Raw genomic sequence first — 8,858 nt, forward strand, 5'->3', positions numbered from 1 at the left:
TTATGATGTTAAGGACAAGATAGGATGAATCACAATAATTGTTTGCCAAAATAATTGCTTGTAACAATCCTTAGCATGAATTGCCTACATTATCACGCATACTATTTTTTTTATTGTGGAACTAAATTAAGATAAAAATATTTTTTCTTATAACTGTATATAATACAATCGAGGTGAGGGCGTTGGAAATGCTTTTGGTGGTTGATCTGCTACTGTTCTGTGGGTGGAATTGTGTGCTCTTTTCAAAGGATGGGTCCCAATCTTTCAAAGGCACTAGAATCCAGGCACCTCATTTATAAAAAAAATCTTAGATTTATACATAAACTTAGTTGTAAGCTCATTTCTGACGGTGTACTTACGTTTGATTCATAAAAGATACTGAGCATAAAAAAACGTTGCTTACGCAGGTTCTAAGAAGCCCATTTCTAACTTACGTACCTGTGATATATCAATCTCAAATTAACGTAAAATTGACGGCACCTGAACGTGCCTTACAATCAGCGTTTCCCCTTATAGAATGCTAACACAAATTAGGATTTAGTCAGGAATAGCCATGGACCACATGAGAAAAGCAAACTTTTTGGATCGCAGCGATGGTAGAGGACATTGAAGACAGGCAACACATATTATTCGGTGGACAAAATAGTGGATTGACAAACAAAGCCAAACAGGTAGCTTGGTAGTGTGTCGCCGCTGCAGTGAACGAGGTGGGGCAGCAAGACCGAACTGTTTCTGTAAAATAAGTTGGATTAAGGAATAAAGACAGACACCAATGTTAAGTTCAATAGCCTTGTTAAGCATTGTACAAATCCCTACGCCTGGAGTCTGGGGAACAGTCCAACTAGTCGATTACCTATCAACTAGACTCTGTAACATCATCCTTTTCAATAGAAAGTGCAAACATAACGGCATAACATTGAGTTCTTAACAGTCAAGTCATAACAATTGAAAAGCATGACATTTTCTTTTTACTTCAGCTGTCATCTTCCTTTTTTTTTTAATTAACAGACAACAAGTTAAGTCTCTTGCTTACAGAGTAAGCCTGTCCGGTGGCTTGCACAGCCGACCCACCCGTGAGTAAGTATTGGCTCTGACAGGGGTAGGATTAGGGCCACGAGCTGGAGAGTTTGGTGGGGTAGAAGCTTCACCTTCAGTTGGCTCATGTCTCAATTCTGCACCCCTTACCCTTAGGCCTGGACTGTGATCCAGCTCATCTAGGTGAGTGTATGGCATGTTCTGGTTTGTCTGCTCTGCTACGCGCAGATCCACCCGATTGCGACGATAGAGGGAGCCACCAACATCCACCAGGTAAGAACGTGGTGCAACTCTCTGTAGGCATGTGCCCAGCCTCCAAAGTCCTGTGTGGTCTCCCGGCAGCGGTTTCATCCTTATAGTTTCACCCACCTCCAGCTCTGGTAGGTCTCGAGCAGTCCGGTCGTAGAAGCACTTGGCGAGCTGCTTTCTGTGACGCAGTTTGTCCGTGACGCCAACCATGACGCAGGGCTCAAGTAGCCTGTTAGCTACGGGGATAGTAGTCTTCAGACGTCTGGACAGAAGGCGTTGTGCTGGGCTGCTGTCCATGTTTTCGGTGGGTGTGTTCCTCCACTGTAAGATCGCTTTCCATGGGTCGTTGCTGTCGCGCAAGGCCCTGCTTAACCTGTTATGGCTGCACGCTGAATATTGAAAAAACTGGAAAATGTGTGCACATTTTCAAACGGCCTCCTAAGAAACTTTTTATTTTCCAATATGCATATATTTACTACTGTTGGATAGATAACAGTCTGTAGTTTCTAAAAAGGTTTGAATTGTTTCTCTAAGTCGAACAGAAATATTTTTACAGCCATTTTCCCAGCCGAATTGAGTTTCCCAAAATGCGATGTGTCTCTTTAAGACCTTCTCTATAAAAGGCCATTTGACTTAGGACCATAGGGACACGTCAGAGGCGTACCTTAGACTGTAATGCGGAAGTGAGAATTGAAAGGGGTCGAATATCTCGTCCCTGGACTGAATAACAGAACTTCTTGTGAGACATGCGCAGTTAAAATAAAAATCCGGGCGCGAAGGATAATTTGATCTCGGCTTCTGGAACAAGGTAGGTAACTTTGAATATGATGCCTGACTACGATATTATTTGCTACATGTCACAAAATCATCCTAAAGGTTGTTTTTTCAATATACTTTAATTATATTATTGCAATTTATTCTGGACTTTAGATGTGAAACGACGGAAGAATTTTTTGAAGAAACGCTTTCTGGCGCAGCAATGCTACCGTGCTAGCTAACCAAAGAGGGGAATCCTTCGTTCTGGAACCCAACTAAAGACTCTACTGGACATTGGACCCCGTTACAACATTCTGATGGAGTACCAAGAAAGATAAGACCCAATTTGGGATGCTTTTTCATATATATGTCGAACTGTTGAATGCTAACGCTGCTAACTATGCTAGGCTAGCGCTTGACTAGAATCAATGCTGCCTTATGCTAGCTTATGATGTTAGCTAATATAACGATATATTGTGTTTTCGCTGTAAAACACTTCAAAAATCGGAAATGTTGTCTGTATTCACAAGATATCTGTCTTTCATTAGTTATCCACCATATGTTTTTCTGAAATGTTTTATGAGGTGTAATTAGTAGCCGACGTTGGTGTATGTATTTTCTCTGGCTACTCCCGGCTGGATTCAGACTCTAGCTATGTGTTAGCATTTTTGGGTAGCATCAATGTAAAACAGATTTATAGCTAAAATATGCACTTTTTATGAACAAAACATAGATTTATTGTGTAACATGTTATATGACTGTCATCTGAGGTCGTTTTTTCTGGGCTCTTTAGGTTGGTTTTAGTTTATTTCGGTTGGTTGTGCATGCTACTTCAATCATAATTCATACTTCATAATCATAATTCATACGTGTCTGTCCACTTTTGTATTTGGTGGTGAGCTAACATAAATATATGTGGTGTTTTCTCTGTAAAACATTTAAAAAATCGGACATGTTGGCTGGATTGACAAGATGTTTATCTTTCAAATGCTGTATTGGACTTGTTAATGTGTAAAAGTTAAATATTTTTAAAAAATAGATTTTGAATTTCGCGCTCTGCAGCTGTTGTCATTTTTGGTCCGAGGTCGGGCTTGCACCCCAAACAGGTTAACAGGTTTTTTGCAATCTTGACAGCTGATTCTGCCTTGCCATTTGCTTTTGGGTGTCTTGGAGAGGAGGTCACATGGTCAAACTCCCATTCTGAGGCGAAACGCTTGAACTGTGCAGTGAATTGTGGGCCATTGTCCGTGATTACCTTGTCAGGCTGACCTTGCCTTGCAAACTGCGCCTTGCAGCGCTTTATGACCGTCTCTGCAGACAAGTCAGGGAGCAGTTCAATTTCCCAAAAGTCAGAGTAATGATCAACGAGGAGAAGATAGTCCTTTTGTCTGTGGCTGAATAAGTCCATGCTGATGATTTGCCAGGCCCTTGTGGGCAGTTCGTGTGACATCATGGTTTCCTTTTGCTGTTCATGAGCGTACTCGTTGCATGTGGTATAGTTGCTGACAAAGTCTTTAATTTCTGCTTGCATGTTTGGCCAGTATAATGTTTCACGAGCCTGACGGTAGCATGCGTCACCTCCAACGTGACTGGAGTGTATGCGGGTAAGCATCTCTGGACGTAGTGATTTGGGAATAATGACCTTCTGACCTCTGAACAAGACGCCATTTTGCACACTGATCTCATCTCGAAAGGTCCAGTATTCTCTCACTGTGAAAGGTGTCTCCTCTTTCAGATATGGCCAACCTGCGAGAGCCATGGACTTCAGTGACTGTAGGTGTTCGTCCTTGTCAGTATGTTGCCTGATCTGGGCTAGGCGGTGATCTGTCACGTTTAAGTAGTCTGCCTGATTGATCTGTTGAACATCTTGTTGTTCCTGCTGTAGCGAACAGATGGCCTGCCGCTGATAGGCAGTGCCTCTACCTGTACATTGTGCTGTTGCCCTGCTCAGTGTGTCGCTGATGTACATCTCAGGTCCTGGCTTGTAAATGACCTTCAGGCTGTAGTTTTGCAGTCAGTAGCATACTTTGAAGCCTCTTGGGCGCGTTGAGGAGAGGTTTACTGAATATGGCAATGAGTGGTTTATGGTCAGTTTCAGCGGTGACCAGCTCTCGACCATATAAGTAGTGATGGAATCGCTGGCAGGAGAAGACGATGCTGAGGCACTCTTTCTCAATTTGTGCATAGTTTTGTTCGGTGGGGGTGAGCGCTCGAGGCAAACGCAACGGGCTGGCCTTCCTGCATAAGGCAGCATCCAAGTCCCCTTTGGCTAGAGTCGCTCTGGATTGTGACAGGCTTCGTGACGTCGTAGTAGCGCAACACTGGCATGGATGAAGCCAGAGATTTCATCTCCTGCACTGCGGCCTCGTGCTTGGGTAGCCAGTGCCATGGTGTGTCTTTGTCCAGCAACCGGCGCAGAGGCTCACAGACTGCTGATAGGTGTGGCATGAACTTTGCAAGATAGTTTGCAAAGCCGATGAGACGCTGTACTCCTTTTGCATCAGACGGGTTTGGCATGTCGAGGATCGCTTGGACCTTGTCTGGGTCCGGCTTCAGGCCTTTTGCCGAGAGAATGTGGCCATGGAAGTGGACGTCTTTCACCTTGAACTGCAGCTTCTTCAGGCCAAGACGAAGCTTAACTGATCGGCAGCGCTCCATCAGTGCCAGGAGCTTCACATCGTGGTCGCGTTCTGCTTCTTCGTCTGTTTCACCACAGCCTACGATCAGGATATCATCGGCGATGGGTTCAATGCCCTTGAGCCCAGCCAGTAACTCGTGCTGCTTGCGTTGGTATACCTCAGGCGCCCCTGAGACACCAAACGGGAGCTTGAGCCAGCGTTTCAGACCCCAGGGGGTCCAGAAGGTAGTCATGAAGCTGCTTTCTTCGTCCAGCTTGCATTGAAGGAATGCATCTCGGGCATCCACCAAGGTGAAAATCCTGGCCTTGGGAAGCTTATAGAGGACATCCTCTAGTGTCGGCATGTTGTAGTGGGATCGTTTCAGTGCTTGGTTCAGATGCTTTGGGTCGATGCAGACCCTCAGCTTCTCTGTTTTTTTCACTATGACCATATTGCTGATCCAGTCAGTTGGTTCAGTCACAGATGTCATGTGGCCATCGGCCTCATACTTGTCCAGCTGGGCCTTCACAGCCACTTTCATTGCAATGGGCACATTGCGAGGAGCACACTGGACTGGAGTAATGCTCTCATCCACTTCAAAGTGTACCTCCCCAGGCACTGATTCAACAGGCATGGTGAATACATCGTCATATCTGCTGAGTAGTTGTTCTTTGAACAGGGGTCCATGCTGGACATGATCCACAATGTGCAGGTCATTTGGTACAGTGAACTGCATCAGTCCCAGGCGTTCGCATGTAGAGCCTGAGGGGAGAGGATTTTGACTGGTTTTCACAATCTCGAACTCCAGCTTGTGTTTGCGTCCCCGAATAACACATTCGGTCTCAAAGGTGCCCATAGAGCTCATTAGTTCTCCTGAGTACAGCTTTAGTCTAGTATCGCTGGGAAATAGATGTGTGTCAGGTGCCAGATTGATTTTGTCTTTGTAGCTCATTACGTTGCATGTAGCACCCGAATCCAGTTGACATTGTTGTTGCTTGTTGTGTAATCGTAGTGTCACAAACCATTTCTTCCCTTTTAAGTGTACAGCCCCAATGGATTCATGCATGTAAATGTCACTTTCACTGTTCAGCTCTGAACATTGAGTAACATCATCAACACAGTGAATCTTGCCCTCACTCACCCTTCTTTTGCTTTTGAGACACACTTTTGCAAAGTGATTATTAGTTCCACAAGCTCTGCATGGTTTTCCATAGGCCGGGCAGTGCTCTTTGCCACGTGTGTGTGTATTCCCACAGTATTTACATGCTACGGGGCTCTCTGTGTTCACCGTTCGTGGTGAATTACTCTGCCTCGATTGGTTTTGTCTGAATGTCTGCCTAGCAACAGCGTGAACAGTATCAACGTCGGAGCGTGGGGTTTCCGTTTCCATTGCTCTCATTCTCATGTCAGTGACTTCAGCAGTGCGGCACATTTCGATGGCAGTTACTAATGTTAAGCCTCTCTCTCTCAGTAGACGCCGGCGCGTATTCTCATTTGCAATTCCCAGTACTATTTTGTCACGAATCAGTTCATCTTTCAATCCCCCGTATTCACAAGTGGCGGATTTCTCTCTCAAACGGGTTACAAAGTTGTGTACTGACTCACCCTCTTCCTGTTTGCAGCTTCCGAAAACGAACCGCTCGTAAATTACGTTTCGGGCGGGTTTGAAGTAATTCTCCAATGCATCCAATATAGCCTTTGCATCACACTGTTGTCGTGCCGTGAGGGTGAGATTGTGCCGGTAGATATGCCTGCATTCGCTGCCCATTAAACTCCTCAGAGTTGCCGCTTGTACCTCGTTGGGTTTCTCATGTAGACCGGTCGCCAGCGCATAGTCCTCGAATTCATCCCTGAAGTTGTCCCAATTAGTATTCCAGTCCCCTGTGAGAACCATGTGATTTGGTGGCGGAATGTTCGCTGCCATAGCAATGGAATAGGAGATTTCTTTGCCTTCAGTCATGGAGGTAGGTAGTGATGCTAGCTAGCCAGCTAACAACGAGTTGATCAGTGTTGTGAGTAGGAAACGGCTTGTGTTTGCATATGGAACGTAACTGTGCCTATACTGTACTTAGCTACAAAAATAGCTGTGTGTTTTCCGAGCCACTTCTGACACCATGTTTCTGTAAGATACGTTGGATTAAGGAATAAAGACAGACACCAATGTTAAGTTCAATAGCCTTGTTAAGCATTGTACAAATCCCTACGCCTGGAGTCTGGGGAACAGTCCAACTAGTCGATTACCTATCAACTAGACTCCGTAACACGAACTGTGGCTGATGGGATAAAAAGGATAGCCATACATAACCAGCAGGAAAATCACTTACGTGAAGTCTAGACTTTGCGTAGAGATAAGATCACTTCCACTACAAAGTAAGGTTTAATAAATAACTACTTATACGTGGTTTTCTGGGTAAGTCGTACTTAAGATCAAAATTGATCTTAAGTCCGTTTTTATAAATGAGGCCCCAGAGGGACAGGGGAAAGTTTTAGCAGGTGGAATAGTGGAGAGCAATCAGAAGTTTACTTAGCAGCAATGCAAATATCAAGGTACAGCTATATGGACACTCAATCATACTTTTGAATGGTAAGTTAACATATGTTATAATAAATAGAATTGAAACTTGTATCTCATTATGGTGAAACAGATTTGGCTCATTAATCTATATGGTCCAAGTAATGGTGATCCACACTTCTTTGAAAATATATACAATACCAATCAACAAGTTTGGACACACCTACTCATTCCAGGGTTTTTCTTTATTTTTACTATTTTCTACATTGAATAATAGTGAAAACATCAAATATTATGAAATAACAAATATGGAATCATGTCGTAACCAGAAAAGTGTTAAACAAATCAAAATATATTTGATGTTCTTCAAAGTAGCCACCCTTTGCCTTGACAGCTTTGCACACTCTTGGCATTCTCTCAACCAGCTTCATGAGGTAGTCACCTGGAATCCATTTCAATTAACAGTTGTGCCTTGTTAAAAGTTAATTTGTGGAATTTTTTTCCTTCTTAATGCGTTTGAGCCAATCAGTTGTGTTGTGACAAGGTAGGATTGGTCCACTATTACTTTAACCTGTTGAGGCTGGGGGCGCTGTTGTCACTATTTATGCTAATCGTGTAATTTTTGAAACGGCTTCCTACAAAATTCTTGATCGTACAATATGCATATTATTATTATTATTGGATAGAAAACAGTCTATAGTTTCTATAGGAGTTGAAATTTTGTCTCTAAGTGGAACAGAACCCATTCTACAGCAATTTCCCTGACATGGAGTCAGATTTCAGAAATTTTGGCCACTGTTCTGGAGTCAGTTTTAAAGCCAATGTTATTCCTATGAGTATATGGACACTGCTTACGTCTTCCCCTGGATGCCTTTACGTGATGACGATTTGAATGGGGTCGATTGCGCGTTCACAGGCACTATAAATTAAAAAACCCTGTAGCTAGTAAGTCTTTTGCAGCTGCGTCATGCGCGTGGAGGACACCGACCCGCACCTGTTCCAAGCATTAGTGTTGGGAGTAATCTTTCTCCGGTCATGTTAAGACTCGTTATAGGAGTTAAAAACATCATAAGGTAGTTAATTTAAAGTGTTTTATAGCAATTTATATCCGTTTAGTGCGATTTTGGGACATTTATTTCTGAAACGCTGTGAATCGCTGGGCACGCTTCCAGTTCATGCTGAACGCAGTTGGCATTTCCACATGGCAAGAGGACAGCTTTCCACCAAAAGACGATTAGACCCAAGAAAGGATCCTTTGCCCAAGATACTGATGGAAGAACAGTTCAAAGTAGGAAATTTTTATTATGATAAATCGTGTTTCTGTCGAAAAATGTTAGTGGCTTAGGACGCCATGTTTTTTGACGTAGCTTCGCTTGGCGCAAACTGTATTGAAAAGTAAGGATAATTTAAAAAATGTAATTCCGCGATTGTATTAAGAATTAAATTGTCTATCAATCGCTGTCCACCCTATATTTTTTAGTCACGTTTATGAGTATTTATGTATACGAGTAGATCACTGTCTAATATGGCGCACGGACATTTTCTCACCAGCTGGGCTACTTTCCCCATTGTCTAACCATGATTTTGGTGGCTAAATATGCACATTTTCGAACAAACTGTATATGCATGTTGTAATGTGATGTTACAGGGGTGTCATCTTAAGAATTCTGAGAAGGTTAGTGAAAAAA

The sequence above is a fragment of the Salvelinus fontinalis genome, chromosome 21 (assembly GCF_029448725.1).
Source record: "Salvelinus fontinalis isolate EN_2023a chromosome 21, ASM2944872v1, whole genome shotgun sequence".
Lineage (NCBI taxonomy): Eukaryota > Metazoa > Chordata > Actinopteri > Salmoniformes > Salmonidae > Salvelinus > Salvelinus fontinalis.